The sequence below is a fragment of the Cololabis saira genome, chromosome 11 (assembly GCF_033807715.1).
Source record: "Cololabis saira isolate AMF1-May2022 chromosome 11, fColSai1.1, whole genome shotgun sequence".
Classification (NCBI taxonomy): domain Eukaryota; kingdom Metazoa; phylum Chordata; class Actinopteri; order Beloniformes; family Belonidae; genus Cololabis; species Cololabis saira.
Genome location: NC_084597.1, coordinates 7,970,651 through 7,985,599, shown reverse-complemented (window position 1 = coordinate 7,985,599; position 14,949 = coordinate 7,970,651). Strand labels below are relative to the sequence as shown.

Genomic DNA, 14,949 nt, shown 5'->3' with positions numbered 1-14,949 from the left:
TTGCCACATTCTGTGATTTGAAGCTTCTTTCATTTTTTTTTAGTTGCAATGCTTTTGTTTTATGTTTGCACAGAATCAAGGCTAATTGCTGCACATTTGATCTGTCTATACTGGGGCTGGGGATCGATTCAAATGTCAAGAATCGAATTCGATTACGATTCTTAAGATTCAGAATCCATTATCGAGATTTGATTCGATCCGATTTGATTTAATTCCGATATTGATTTGGGTTGTTGTTATTAAAACAGTTTTTGGAGCTGTTGCATAAATTATATGACTCTAGTTATGCAACATATTAATCCTAGTATTATATTGAGATTCAACAGCAAGTATTGCAGCTAATGATGCTGTAAGGACCAATCAGCTCCCAGAATGCTGATAGAACTGCTTTCAGAAACATCGTGGGGCAGAATTACCAAACAGATCCAGGGAGGAAACAGAGACGGATGAAATCGTTTTTATTTTTTGCCACGTTCTGTTTTAATTTTTTCCATTTTCGGTCTATTTCGGTTTTTAATTTTTGAGAATTCGGTTTTTAGCATTTTATGCAAATGTGACCCCAAGACAGTATATAAAGTCATGAAATATAGACAATTTATGCAATTACAATTGAAAACTTAATGTTTTCATACCTTTTTAAACATATTTAAAGGCAAAAACATGGCACCAGTTATTCTCGTGTCCAACAAAATATTCCTTTTTTGGGCATTAACAACAAAATACCAAAAGTTGTAATGTAATGATGAAAAAAAAATCGATCTTTAGACATACGGATTGATTTTTAGGAATTAATATGAGAATCTATTTAGAATCGGAAAATTTATTTATTTATTTTTTTTCTCAACACAGGCCTAGTCTATACTGGAAAATGTGTTGCATGCATGCCCAGCTTTGTTTCAGTGGACTTTTGGACATCTAGCTTTGCTCTTTGGCTCTCTCTGAAACTGCTACAGCCCTGGTATAACTTGGCAACAGCAATTTGGCTTATAAGGTCTGACTTGCAGGTGGTTGAAAGTAAACGAGAACCCCGGCATCCGGGGAGTTTTGCGAGCATCTTTTATCGCCTTTCTGAAGCAGAATCTGTTGAAGTGGATAGGGCTTTGAAAGCTGGCATTTGTTTGTTCTAGCCTTTGTTAGAGCAGAGCACTGGGTTATATTACTGAAGGAGCCATTTGAGAGAAGCATTGCCATTATGTCAGGAAAGGGTCATCTTAGCAGCACTTGCTGGTGCAAAGTGACACTCGATTGTATAACCTGTAGCACAAGATGGCTCTGCCTTTCCTTGAAGTATCATCAAAGTTTCAATGCCTTTCTTATATATTTCTCTTTAATAAGTAAGCAGTAGGAGATAATTTTTTGTTTTTATTTTCAAGGATGTAGCATACGTGAGGTTTTCTGGTTTGGAAACGGTTGAGGATGCTTGTGCAGCAGGGATGGAAACCCTGCTGCTCCAATGTCATTGTCTGCAGCTTATCAATACAGGATGTCACTCAGCCACAAGAGATCAAGGACGACGTTTCTGAGCACTTGTTGAATTTTCTTTCCCGCTGGAAAATAACAAGCCAAAACAAATCTGTTATGGTGCTTTTCCACTAGTACCTACTCGGCTCGGCTCCACTCGGTTTGGTTCTTTTCCACTAGGGGTCTAACGTGCCGAGTAGATACTTTTCTGTATCTATTCTGCCGAGGTTCTAACCGGCTGAGTCGGGCTGTGACATCATCACACTACAGGCCACCGATTGATCGGGGGGTTGGAGTCAGACGTCTGAGTCAGGATGTGACATCAGAGAAAGAGCAACTCTGACGGAGCTTCTTGTTCATTTTATTCCACCAGCAATGGCAGCAGAAATCTGTTTGGTGATCCAACTCTGAGGTGCAGATGTTCATAAACCTGGTGCTGAGGAGAGAATTAAAAAGATCTAGACGGGAGATAAGGAACGACCAGATCTACCAGGAGCTCTGTCTCTTCATAGCTGCTCGCGGCTCCAGCTGACTTTTCAGCAGCGCCAGAGACAAACAAACTAGTGATGCACCGAAATGAAAATTTGTGGCCCAAACCGAAACCGAACACTATAATATACCGAACAATACCGAACATGGTTCTTCAGCAGTTTTTCATTTATTTTGCCAATTTTTTCACCATTGCATAAATCAAATACATTTGATTTAGGCATGCTTTTCAAAGAAAAAAATCATTTACAAAATTACAAGGTAGAAAATATTTATTGAACATAAAAAAATGAAATTTTTTTAATTTCCAGCATTATGTTGTTTTGGTTCCACCTCCTGGTGAATGTTAGGTAAAATTCTTATGGGGTTAGTTTTTGGTTGGCCAAGAATTTATGTAGTGCGCAACGTTACGGGACGGAGCAGCCAGTCTATTTCCTTATTTTACAACGCCGTTATTAATTGTTCGTTTTTTTTCCCCACTTATTCCACCGAACACCGAAAGTGTTTTTTTGCCATTTTCGGCCGAACAATTTCGGTTACCGAACAATCGGCGCATCACTAAAACAAACAAAAAATTAAAAAGCGTCACCGCTTGAAGTTTCTCTCACTCTTATTTTTAACTTGATATCAAACACAAGTCACAGACCCAGCAGCACATCTATCATCTCCTCCAGGTTCTACATCTTTAGTGTTGTTGTCTTCTCCTTTTAGATCACACAATCAAATACGTCACAGCAGCTTCTCCAACCTCCTACTTCTCATCTGGGTATCGAAAGTAAACGAGGTCGAGTCGGGCTGAATAGGTGCTAGTGTAAAAGTGCCATTAATCTGTCACCTCTTGATTCCCTCACTGACAAAGATTGATAATTTATTAGGATTAAATTGCTTCCTCTTTCACTAGTAGTACTTATAATTTAAAAAATACTCTGGCTGCTTCTGTGTGAGCATTGAAAAGCTCTGACCGACCGGAAAACAACTCTGTACGGTGATATTATTGTAAAAGTGTGGAGCCACTGCTTTTCTTTTTCCATCTCCTGCCTGGTCACAGATCTTGCTGGTGACATCAGTGGACAAAGCAGCTGCATGCAACGCTTTTTGACTTATCGTCTGCACGGAGCATCAGCTCATCGGGACGGTGACTCTTGAACGCTGCGATGGAAAAGCTTTAGGCTCAGACTTCAGCTCAGCCACGTACTGAATGATGTTGTCATCATACATTAGCGGAAACATTATTTTGAAATTCAGTGGAGCATGATTGTATAGAAAGTAGCATGAAAACCTGGTCCCCCAGCCCCTTCCCACCCCCAATTATTCTTATAAATAGATGCGTGTCTGGTAACATCCATGACAAAACAAAGAACTTCACATTTGGGGCGTAATGATCCATTAACTTAAATCAATACTTCATGTTAATGATGAATGATCCAACAACATTGATACAAAGTGAACATATAGATCAGACAATAATCAATGTGGTTCTTGTCAAGTGGACCTCTATAGTTTATTATTTATTCAAATTACCAGATTTCTAGTTGAACCCAGAAATAAAAAGACTTTTAGCTGTGATTTGATATGAATGGAAATGATTGTGTTCAATCGATATATGATAAGATCTTATATCGATTGGTAGCTTCTAGGGGTGTCACGGTACACACAAGTCACGGTTCGGTACGTACCTCGGTACAGGGGTCACGGTTCGGTACGGGTTCGGTACAACGGGAAAAAAAATACAAAAAGTCCCAAATGTATAAGACGAGTTTTTTCTTCCTTTATTTTGATCATAGCATTTGAAAGTTAAAGTTTGTTCAATTGGCTACAAAACTAAAAAGCATCTCTTATTAAAGTGTAAAATAAATAGAATAATGGGCAGAGCCGTCTGGGGGCGGAGCATTCTCCATGGCTATGTTATGTAAACATGGCTATATTATGATAGTCATTTTAACGTTCAACAACATCATCCTACCCATCAAACTACATTTATTCTCACTTTTATTGAGCTAAGCCTATAGGCCTATGCTGCAGAAAGCAGAGTAAAGTCACACACACACACACACACACACACACACACACACACACACACACACACACACACACACACACACACACACACACACACACACACAGACTCAGTTCCATCTTTGATACAGCTTAAACACAAAAAAAAAACATAACTGGTCTAAATTACACATCTATTTAGATAGATAGACACAGCGGTCTATAACATCATTTCTGAGCTCTATAACAGAGAATAGACTCGGCGGTCTCGTTGAAAACAACACAAGCACATTCAAATAAGCAGGTGGTCAAGAATACCACAACATTCTGATAAATAAATTATTTAAGAAGGTTACACTGACTCACCAATGACAGTTGACTCTTCCATAACCCAAAATAATCCAGGTAACGTGGAAAACGGGGTAACATTCAAAACTTTGTAGGTTTTAAACTTTAGCGCTAATCTCCTTCACGGCAAATTTGCTGTGACTGTTAAGGCTGATTTATGGTACCGCGTTACACCAACGCAGCGCCTACGGCGAAGGTTGCGCGTCGCCGCATAACCTCGCCGTAGACTGCGCCGTACCCTACGGCGTATGCGTCGATTTAACGCAGAACCATAAATCAGGCTTTACAGCCAACACGCTTTGGCTCACGGCGCCGATGCGTTCAGGACAGTTGTAAATTAAGAATTAGAACATTCTGTCGTTATTATAGCCTACAATTTATGATGATATATGAATTGCACATATATTTATTGATATGCACAGACTAGCACACATTTAGGTCTGTAATGGAACGTGACTGTTGATATTTATAAGGGAAAAAAAAACGATTGATTTTTTTTTTTTTTTTTTTTTTTAACTCAGTCAGACGTATTCGCCGTATGACTGCGTGAACCGAACCGTGACCCCCGTACCGTGACGGGACGGGACGAATACAAATACCGTTACACCCCTAGTAGCTTCTCAATCAAATCTGATTCTTATCCTGGCAGACAGTCGAATCATCATTGAGTTCATCAGTACAATAAAAATAACAATAACTTGTTATTTATTTGAAGATAGACCACAGTGTGTCAAGCTAAATAAGTTTTTAATTCAACCGATATTTTTTTTTTAATACTTTTTATTTTGTCTTTTTCAAGTTACACAAAAAGGAAAGAGAAAAATAATAATACAAATAAAAAATGATAGTAACAATCATAACATAACTACCTGGGGGAGATGTAATAGTTTGCCATTCTTTTCTTTCCCTTCTTTAAGGGCATGGCTGAGATTTGACCTTAAATGTAGACCATTTTTGCCACTTTTGAGCAAAATCCCTTCGTCTAATTCTCAAACCAAAAGGCAATTTTTCAATTCAACCGATATTTTATTCCTGTTGGAGGCAGAGCTGCAACTTCTGCAGAGCTGCAACTTCTGCAGAGCTGCAACTTCTGCAGAGCTGCAACTTCTGCAGAGTTGCAACTGGCTGCAGCTCAGGACCCGCTGAGAAAATTATGGAGATACATTTCCAGTGCAGATGTGGAGCAAATCCGTCTGAGGCAAACTTTAAAAGGCTTTGTTTTGGTTCTGAAGTGAACAGAAACCATCTAAGACTCCTCATTTAAAACCACTTTTCTGTATTTGCCTTTTAACGCGATAAGGCCCAGCCTGTAATGTTTATAAATTGTCCATCAAAGGGATTGACGACCCAGCTTTTTTTTCTTTTTTTTCCTAAAGAATGAATGAGTGCTTAATCTCCCACCGTTATAGTAAACTATATGCAGTTTGAGCTGTGCAAGAAAAGAATGCTTGACCTAAATCTGCAGGCCAAATCACGAGAAATTGGAGTGATAGGTGTTAAAGGGGTTAGACTTTGCTCCGTGTTGTTTATCCCTCCGTGCCGTGAAAGCGACGGTGAAATTGGTGTGTTGTGGAGCGCTATGCCAAGTTCAGGAGGACACACTGTTAGTGTTGTGTCAGCCAGTGGGTGATGGGGTGGGTTTTCACACAGCACTCCAAAGGAGGTTAGTGTTTCTGCCGGCCAAAATTACCACCATGAAATCGGTGCCTGTTGAAGAATGCGATGAGAGAAAAGCAGGAGAGAAAGGCGTCCTGGTGAAAAGCAGAAAGGGACGGAGAGAGTATAGCCGGCTTATAGTGATGTTTACCGCTCCTTCTAATGTTCCCCGACTGGTGGGAAAGCCCGTCAAAATGAAATCACCAAAATGTTTGCTGTTAAATAGTAGTTACTTTTTAAAAACAGACCTTTCTGGGTGCTGAATAGGAATGGGCGATATTTTACCGTTCACGATAAACCGTCAAAAAAGTTCCCCACGGTAAAAATTTGTCATCTCTCGGTAAAAAACGATAAATTCCCATTGATAACGTTTGGAAGGAAGGAGGAAGGAAGGAAGGAAGGAAGGAAGGAAGGAAGGAAGGAAGGAAGGAAGGAAGGAAGGAAGGAAGGAAGGAAGGAAGGAAGGAAGGAAGGAAGGAAGGAAGGAAGGAAGGAAGGAAGGAAGGAAGGAAGGAAGGAAGGAAGGAAGGAAGGAAGGAAGGAAGGAAGGAAGGAAGGAAGGAAATGAGTCTTAAAGAAAGAAAGAAAGGAAAGAAATGAGTCTTAAAGAAAGAAAGAAAGAAAGGAAAGAAAGAAAGAAAGAAATGAGTCTTAAAGAAAGAAAGAAAGAAATGAGTCTTAAAGAAAGAAAGAAAGAAATGAGTCTTAAAGAAAGAAAGAAAGAAAGAAATGAGTCTTAAAGAAAGAAAGAAAGAAAGAAATGAGTCTTAAAGAAAGAAAGAAAGAAAGAAATGAGTCTTAAAGAAAGAAAGAAAGAAATGAGTCTTAAAGAAAGAAAGAAAGAAAGGAAAGAAAGAAAGAAAGAAATGAGTCTTAAAGAAAGAAAGAAAGAAATGAGTCTTAAAGAAAGAAAGAAAGAAATGAGTCTTAAAGAAAGAAAGAAAGAAAGAAATGAGTCTTAAAGAAAGAAAGAAAGAAAGAAATGAGTCTTAAAGAAAGAAAGAAAGAAATGAGTCTTAAAGAAAGAAAGAAAGAAATGAGTCTTAAAGAAAGAAAGAAAGAAATGAGTCTTAAAGAAAGAAAGAAAGAAAGAAATGAGTCTTAAAGAAAGAAAGAAAGAAAGAAATGAGTCTTAAAGAAAGAAAGAAAGAAAGAAATGAGTCTTAAAGAAAGAAAGAAAGAAAGAAATGAGTCTTAAAGAAAGAAAGAAAGAAAGAAAGAAAGAAAGAAAGAAAGAAAGAAAGAAAGAAAGAAAGAAAGAAATGAGTCTTAAAGAAAGAAAGAAAGAAAGAAAGAAAGAAATGAGTCTTAAAGAAAGAAAGAAAGAAAGAAAGAAAGAAATGAGTCTTAAAGAAAGAAAGAAAGAAAGAAAGAAATGAGTCTTAAAGAAAGAAAGAAAGAAAGAAAGAAAGAAAGAAATGAGTCTTAAAGAAAGAAAGAAAGAAAGAAAGAAAGAAATGAGTCTTAAAGAAAGAAAGAAAGAAAGAAAGAAATGAGTCTTAAAGAAAGAAAGAAAGAAAGAAAGAAATGAGTCTTAAAGAAAGAAAGAAAGAAAGAAATGAGTCTTAAAGAAAGAAAGAAAGAAAGAAATGAGTCTTAAAGAAAGAAAGAAAGAAAGAAAGAAAGAAAGAAAGAAAGAAAGAAAGAAATGAGTCTTAAAGAAAGAAAGAAAGAAAGAAATGAGTCTTAAAGAAAGAAAGAAAGAAAGAAATGAGTCTTAAAGAAAGAAAGAAATGAGTCTTTAAGAAAGAAAGAAAGAAAGAAAGAAATGAGTCTTAAAGAAAGAAAGAAAGAAATGAGTCTTAAAGAAAGAAAGAAAGAAAGAAATGAGCCTTAAAGAAAGAAAGAAAGAAAGAAAGAAATGAGTCTTAAAGAAAGAAAGAAAGAAAGAAATGAGTCTTAAAGAAAGAAAGAAAGAAAGAAAGAAAGAAATGAGTCTTAAAGAAAGAAAGAAAGAAAGAAAGAAATGAGTCTTAAAGAAAGAAAGAAAGAAAGAAAGAAATGAGTCTTAAAGAAAGAAAGAAAGAAAGAAAGAAAGAAAGAAATGAGTCTTAAAGAAAGAAAGAAAGGAAGAAATGAGTCTTAAAGAAAGAAATGAGTCTTAAAGAAAGAAAGAAAGGAAGAAATGAGTCTTAAAGAAAGAAATGAGTCTTAAAGAAAGAAATGAGTCTTAAAGAAAGATAGCTATGAGCCAGAAAGAAAGAAAGAAAGATTCCCATTGATGACGTTTAGTAGTATTTAGTATCTTTTAGAGCAGTGATTTGGCTCCAAAGACTGAATGTGGTGATAGATTTATAGTTACAAAGATGGAGTTGAATTGGTATTTTTTTTATCGTCATTTTTATCATTATCAGGATAAATGCCAGAAATTATCGTGATACATTTTTTTAGTCCATACCGCCCATCCCTAGTGCTGAAGTCACCTGTCTTTGGCTGTTTCTGCTGTGTTTTGGGGGAAAAAAAACCCAAAACAAAGTAAAAAAAACTTGCACCAATGCAACTAGCGCTCGCTAGCTTGGGACCACAAGACCTTCGGCTGTGAACCACAGGACCTTCAGCCGGGTTTTCACAGCTTCCAAAATAGCCCTACATTATATGTCCTCAGGCCAAGCCGACATCTCAGAAGCCACAAGGAAATGATGTCAAGTCGCAGATTTATGAATTTATTTACAACTTCCATGCAATATTTGTAGATTAGCAATCTTTACGTCTTGAAGATGTTCAACCATGAAATGTGTCACTTTGAGTTTCCTTTTATTATTCATTTTTTGCACTGGCACACCGTCTGTGTTTGATGTTCTGAAGCAAAATAGAAACTATAACCGTCTCTAGGAAATCACAAAAGTGCAAAATATCAGATTTGAAAAGCAGCTTCTTTTCATAGTCGTCAAAACGTATCGCTCTTATTTTTACCAGTGCAGATGTTAATAGTAAAACTTCCCTTCTTTTTGCCTTCTGTAATTAAAAGAAAAGGAGCCCGGTGATTATGTTTTCATGTTGGACTACAGAGGCACATTCAGCACTTGTGCAGGGGACACCACACAGTAATCCTCTAGTTAGCTCACTTCACTCGTCTGTAGGTTTTATGGACTTTTTCAGATCCTCCAGAGCCATGTGAGTCAGAGAAAGGGCGTGTTGTTTTAAAAAGCATGCCATCGGCAGACTAAATATACCCTTTACTGGACCTGACCCTCATTTGCCTTTGCTGTGGCCACTTTATGTCAAGATGCTAGTTCAGCAGTGGCCCCTACAAGCAGTAATTATAGAGGAGGGTTTCCATTTTATATCCCCTGTAGAGTTCTGCCTTCACACAAACTCATCTCCTCAATCCAGCCATCTGGTTTGTCATTGATGGTTTACTCGCAGTTTAATTCTACCGACTTCATCTCAGTTTAACTAGAAATTATCTGTTTCCTGCCTGTTGTGCAGCAGAAGCTGCGCCTTGTCCTCATTCGGCCTTTAGACGCGGCGAATATGGGAGATCATGCTGTTAATCCTTGATGTGGCTTTTTAAAGGTTGAACCTTTATTTACCATCTGTCATTGCTGCGAACGCAACGTTGGATCTGGTGTATATACTGCTGCATCATCTGCTGCTTTTTTTATGTCTTGATGGCCAGCTGTGCAGCGGACATCGTCTGTTTACTGGATTTTCACTGCGGTTCAACACGATGGCTTTCACTCTGCGGCTGAAGGCCGACGGTCACCTGGTGCATGACAGGGTTTGAATTGTTTTGATTGATTCATGATGCACGATTCTCCGAATATTAGGGGGAGCTAACGAATCGAGGGGAGTGTATATGGTAACTCCAAATAGACATAAATTGTCTCCAGTGATGTTATTTGAGCCGTCTTTCACGCTTGGAGCTCAAGGCCACACAAGCTGCCATTACAGTGACACAGTCAAGAATTCTGACTTGCTGTCGGTGGTTTCAGTTGCACGTGGGCGGGCAAAAAAAGAAATGTACATGGAATAATAATAATAAAAAAAGGACTTCCGTCTGTTAGGAATGGGCGATATTTTACCGTTCACGATAAACCGTCAAAAAATTCCCCACGATAAGAATTTCTCATCTCGAAGGAAGGAAGGAAAGGAAGGAAGGAAGGAAGGAAGGAAGGAAGGAAGGAAGGAAGGAAGGAAGGAAAGGAGGAAGGAAGGAGAAAACAAGGAAAGGAGGAAGGAAGGGAGAAAACAAGGAAAGGAGGAAGGAAGGGAAGAAGGAAGGAAGAAGGAAGGAAGGGGAAAAAGAAGGTAGAAAGGAAGGGAGAAAACAAGGAAAGGAGGAAGGAAGGGAAGAAGGAAGGAGAAGGAAGGAAGGGGAAAAGAAGGTAGAAAGGAAGGGAGAAAACAAGGAAGGAAGGAAGGAGGAAGGAGGGAGAAAAACAAGGAAGGAAGGAAGGAAGGGAGAAAACAAGGAAGGAAGGAAGGGAGAAAACAAGGAAGGAAGGAAGGAAGGGAGAAAACAAGGAAGGAAGGAAGGAAGGAAGGAAGGAAGGAAGGAAGGGAGAAAACAAGGAAGGAAGGAAGGAAGGAAGGGAGAAAACAAGGAAAGGAGGAACGAAGGGAGAAAACAAGGAAAGGAGGAAGGAAGGGAGAAAACAAGGAAGGAAGGAAGGAAGGAAGGAAGGAAGGAAGGAAGGAAGGAAGGAAGGAAGGAAGGAAGGAAGGAAGGAAGGAAGGAAGGAAGGAAGGAAGGAAGGAAGGAAGGAAGGGGAAAAAACAAGGAAGGAAGGAAGGGAGAAAACAAGGAAAGGAGGAAGGAAGGGAGGGAGAAAACAAGGAAGGAAGGAAGGAAGGAAGGAAGGAAGGAAGGAAGGAAGGGGAAAAAACAAGGAAGGAAGGAAGGGAGAAAACAAGGAAAGGAGGAAGGAAGGAAGGAAGGAAGGAAGGAAGGAAGGAAGGAAGGAAGGAAGGAAGGAAGGAAGGAAGGAAGGAAGGAAGGAAGGAAGGAAGGAAGGAAGGAAGGAAGGGAGAAAACAAGGAAAGGAGGAAGGAAGGGAGAAAACAAGGAAGGAAGAAGGGAGAAAACAAGGAAGGAAGGAAGGAAGGGAGAAAACGAAGGAAGGAAGGGAGAAAAAGGAAAGGAGGAAGGAAGGGAGAAACAAGGAAGGGAAGAAGGAAGGAGAAAACAAGGAGGGAAAAGAAGGAGGAAGGAAGGGAAGAGGAAGGAAGGAAGGAGAGAGCAGGAGGAAGGAAGGAAGGAAGGAAGGAAGGAAGGAAGGAAGGAAGGAAGGAAGGAAGGAAGGAAGGAAGGAAGGAAGGAAGGAAGGAAGGAAGGAAGGAAGGAAGGAAGGAAGGAAGGAAGGAAGGAAGGAAGGACGGACGGACGGACGGAGAGAGCAGGAGGAAAGAAGGAAGGAAGGAGAGAGCAGGAGGAAAGAAGGAAGGAAGGAAGGAAGAAGGAAGGAAGGAAGGAAGGAAGGAAGGAAGGAAGAAGGGTGTAACAATATATTGTGCTACGAAATTTGGCGATACAAAAACGTCACTAAACGTGTCGTGGAGGTGACAAAGTGTATTTGCGATATTGGGTTATTAATATTAATCTATTGTGTTGACTAGTAACGCGGATCCGACCGCGCCTCGACCCGCGACCAAATCTTACTCCGCTCAGAAGAAACTAGTACCGTTTTGAGCTCTGAACCTTTACTTATGTAAGGCTGGTGTAGAGTTAAGCCTTACCTTATTAAATTAAACCTTTTTAGTAGGATAAACACGGGGGTAAATTCTGCTGAGTTCCAGTGTACTTTAATGTCCCTCAACAGTGTAGGATTTTAGAACATCAACACAGCACCTAGTGCCGTACTGTGGCGTATCACTCCGCCCAATCTAAAACAGACTAATCACTACAGATAAACTGACTAGTGTCATTATAGTCCCTGATTTACATCACAATATAAAGAATATATTTATAAAAATAATGAACCCTGAATTACCAAAATAACCTTAACAAAAATAAATCTCCTCTTACACTTATAAGGTGAGCATGAATCAATCTTTTTGATGATGTAAAATTGTATGTAATTATTTACTTTTATTTATTTATTTAATTTTAGTTGTTCAATTTCTGGAAAAGAAAAAGTCAAATCATACGTGAGAGAAACTATTCAGTTTGTGGCAAAATATTTGTACTTGTATGAAACTGAAGATCATAATGCAAACCTGACATTTACTTTTAGTTCAGTTTGTGGAAAATGGTTGGCCTGGCTTTCTCTTTAAAACTTAAACAGTTATAAAGCATTACAAACTGTAACAATAGGGCAAATGCACAGCATTGTTTTGTATTTTGTGTCTTTCAAATAAAAGACCATTTTTTCCAGTCATATGTTCCTCATTCAAGGTTGTTAAAAAAATACTGCTATAATATCGTATCGTTATCGTGACCTCAATATCGTGTATCGTACCGTATCGTGAGATTAGTGTATCGTTACACTTCTACCCGGGAGTGACAAAAATCTAGCCCAGATATCAGCATGGTTCTCAGATGAAGTGTAATAATCAGCTTGAGCTGTAATTTCAGTGGCTTAGCCAGCAGAGAGACTCGGTCCAGCCTCGCTGTCTGCACTCAGAATATCCAAAAAGTGCTTTTAGTCTGCCGACAAATGCAACCCAGATCTCTGATGGGGCCTGGCAGCATTTTTGAGATGGATTCTTTGTCTGGTCGCATAAGAGGGATTTTATAGCCACAGTTGGTATTATCATGTGCACATGGGAGCGGGTTTGGGCGCCTGCCACGTCAACGCCAAATATTCTCTAATCTCTAAATGCCGTTAAAACAGACGTTTTGTCCCCGTCAGTGTGGGGTCATCTCGCTAGTACTGATTTCCACTGACTTGGAGTTGAATGATATCAGCCGCAAACATGCAGAACTACCGGACGGATGTATGGGCAGAAATATGTGCCACAAGAAACTGAATTTGAATAATTTATATTTGAATTTGAATTGCTCAACTTGAATAATTGCATTAAAAAACTGAATCTGAATCACATAATTGTAATTTGTATTGTTTAATTTGAATCATTGCATTGAAAAACTGAATCTACATTCAGTTCTCACAATTCAAATTCAGTTCTTGCAATTCAATTTCAATTTTACTGTGCCAGATATCCGGGTCTTCCGGAGGAAGAGCAATCGAGTGCAAATACAAAGAACTACTTTTCACGTAGCCTACTATAACCTCTATTTTCTTTCAATTACATAAACGTCCAATTGGAGCTAGATATTTCTAAACCTATTGTGTTTTCTCCATTCTGTGTAAAAAGTGTAGATTTATATCTTGCCGTTTTGTAGAAAAATTAGATGGTTCGGTCATAACCTATTTCATGTTTGGGTCAATGACGTGACGCCTATATTTTCTGAAAAACAGATTTTTTTTTCAATTCAAAAAAGGTTTAAATGGATAAAGAAATACCATATATATGACCTACCTGTCCCACATATGGACCCACTTGAATTTTACACAAAATGCTAGTTATTTGGGATTTTGTTGTTGTTTTAAGCGTCAAAATGTCATGTGGTGCGACCGTCCGACCAGGACTCTTGTTTTGAAAACTTTATTTGAAATCACTCTAAATGTATTTAAACCAATCTTCTTCCCTATCTGGCATGATTTCCGAAATGTCTCGTAGTGTGTAAGATTCCAACACATTTGTATTTATATTTCTATCATAATATACAAACAAAGTTTGACTGATGATGTCCATTTTATGAAATATCATGTGGCGCGACCATTAAAAAAACAACAATTTTTGTATAATACTGAAAAACTTGTAAAAAAAAAAGATGTCAAGATGTTAAGGAAATTAATTTTAATATAAATCATGGTTGCGCCACATGACTTTTTTAAGGCTGGTGCCAATTCATCTTGACAAAAAACACTGAAATCACTTAATTAGAAATTTTTTATATGAATTTATGTGTACACAACATTCTTAATGTTTGAACTACGGCAATAGATATTCTTTTTTTTATTTATTTATTTATTTATTTCAGATCCCCATTAGTTGCTGCCTCAGCAGACACTATTCTTCCTGGGGTCCAACAGTACAAATACACATTTCCATAAAACTTTTACAGTACAATATAAAATGTTAGTTAAACAGAATAAAACCAAGTAGATAACAAGTACAAAGAACAACAACTAAAAAGAAAAACAAGACAAAAAAACAAAAACAAATAAAAACTAAAGATAATAATAAGCAGAAAACAATGAAAAAAAGAAAATGAATTTTCCTAAATGAAAAAAACGAAATGAAAAAAAAACAAAAAAAAAACAGATAGATTAAAGATAAATCCAAGTACAACTAAAGATAAATAAGTGCATACTAAATGAGGCAAAAACAAAAACAAAGAAACGTATTTCAATAGAAGAAAATTTAAAAATAGTGAAAATGACTGGAAACGTCACAAAACTTCAGCCAAATAAAATACTAAGAATTGAAATTAAATGCAGAACAAGAAAATGTTTATTTATATAACACCTAACTCAATTAAATTAAATTGACCCGTTTACATAAATAAATATGATAAAAGGAGCTTTCACTAACCACGTAGGCTACTATGTTTTAAAAAGTCGTCCTCCCCAACAATGTGACAAGATTTTCATGTGAGAAGGTAAAACCAAACAAAAGCTTTTCAAAGGACTGGGTTCAGCAGTGGTTACAATGGTAAGTAATGATAGACTTTTATTTCAATGACAGCTTGGTAGTTTATAAATCAGAGGATAATGTGCAAGTGGTGTAAAATGTTGAAGTGGAGATTTCCAACCAAGATTGTGACCGAGAATCCACCAGACGGCTCGGCGGTTGATGAATTTCTTTGATGAATTGATGCAGCGACGTCTGCAGACAGTCACATGATTATCATCAGCTGCATCTTTAAATGCTCGGCTGGTGGATGTTTATTCTGGAAAGCGTTGGTAGAGCGGCTCTTGCGGCCGTGTGCCAGTCGGTGCTGTTATCACCGTCCCCACAGCCGGGTGGGTGCTGCACAGACGGCACCGA

The 14,949-nt window shown here is 38.1% G+C and overlaps 1 protein-coding gene across 1 annotated transcript in view; it reads left to right on the top strand.

The window, feature by feature from the left end:
* Window positions 1–14,949, top strand: part of LOC133454861 (semaphorin-4D-like) — a 107,131-nt gene that overhangs the window by 58,623 nt on the left and 33,559 nt on the right. The window lies entirely within an intron of this gene.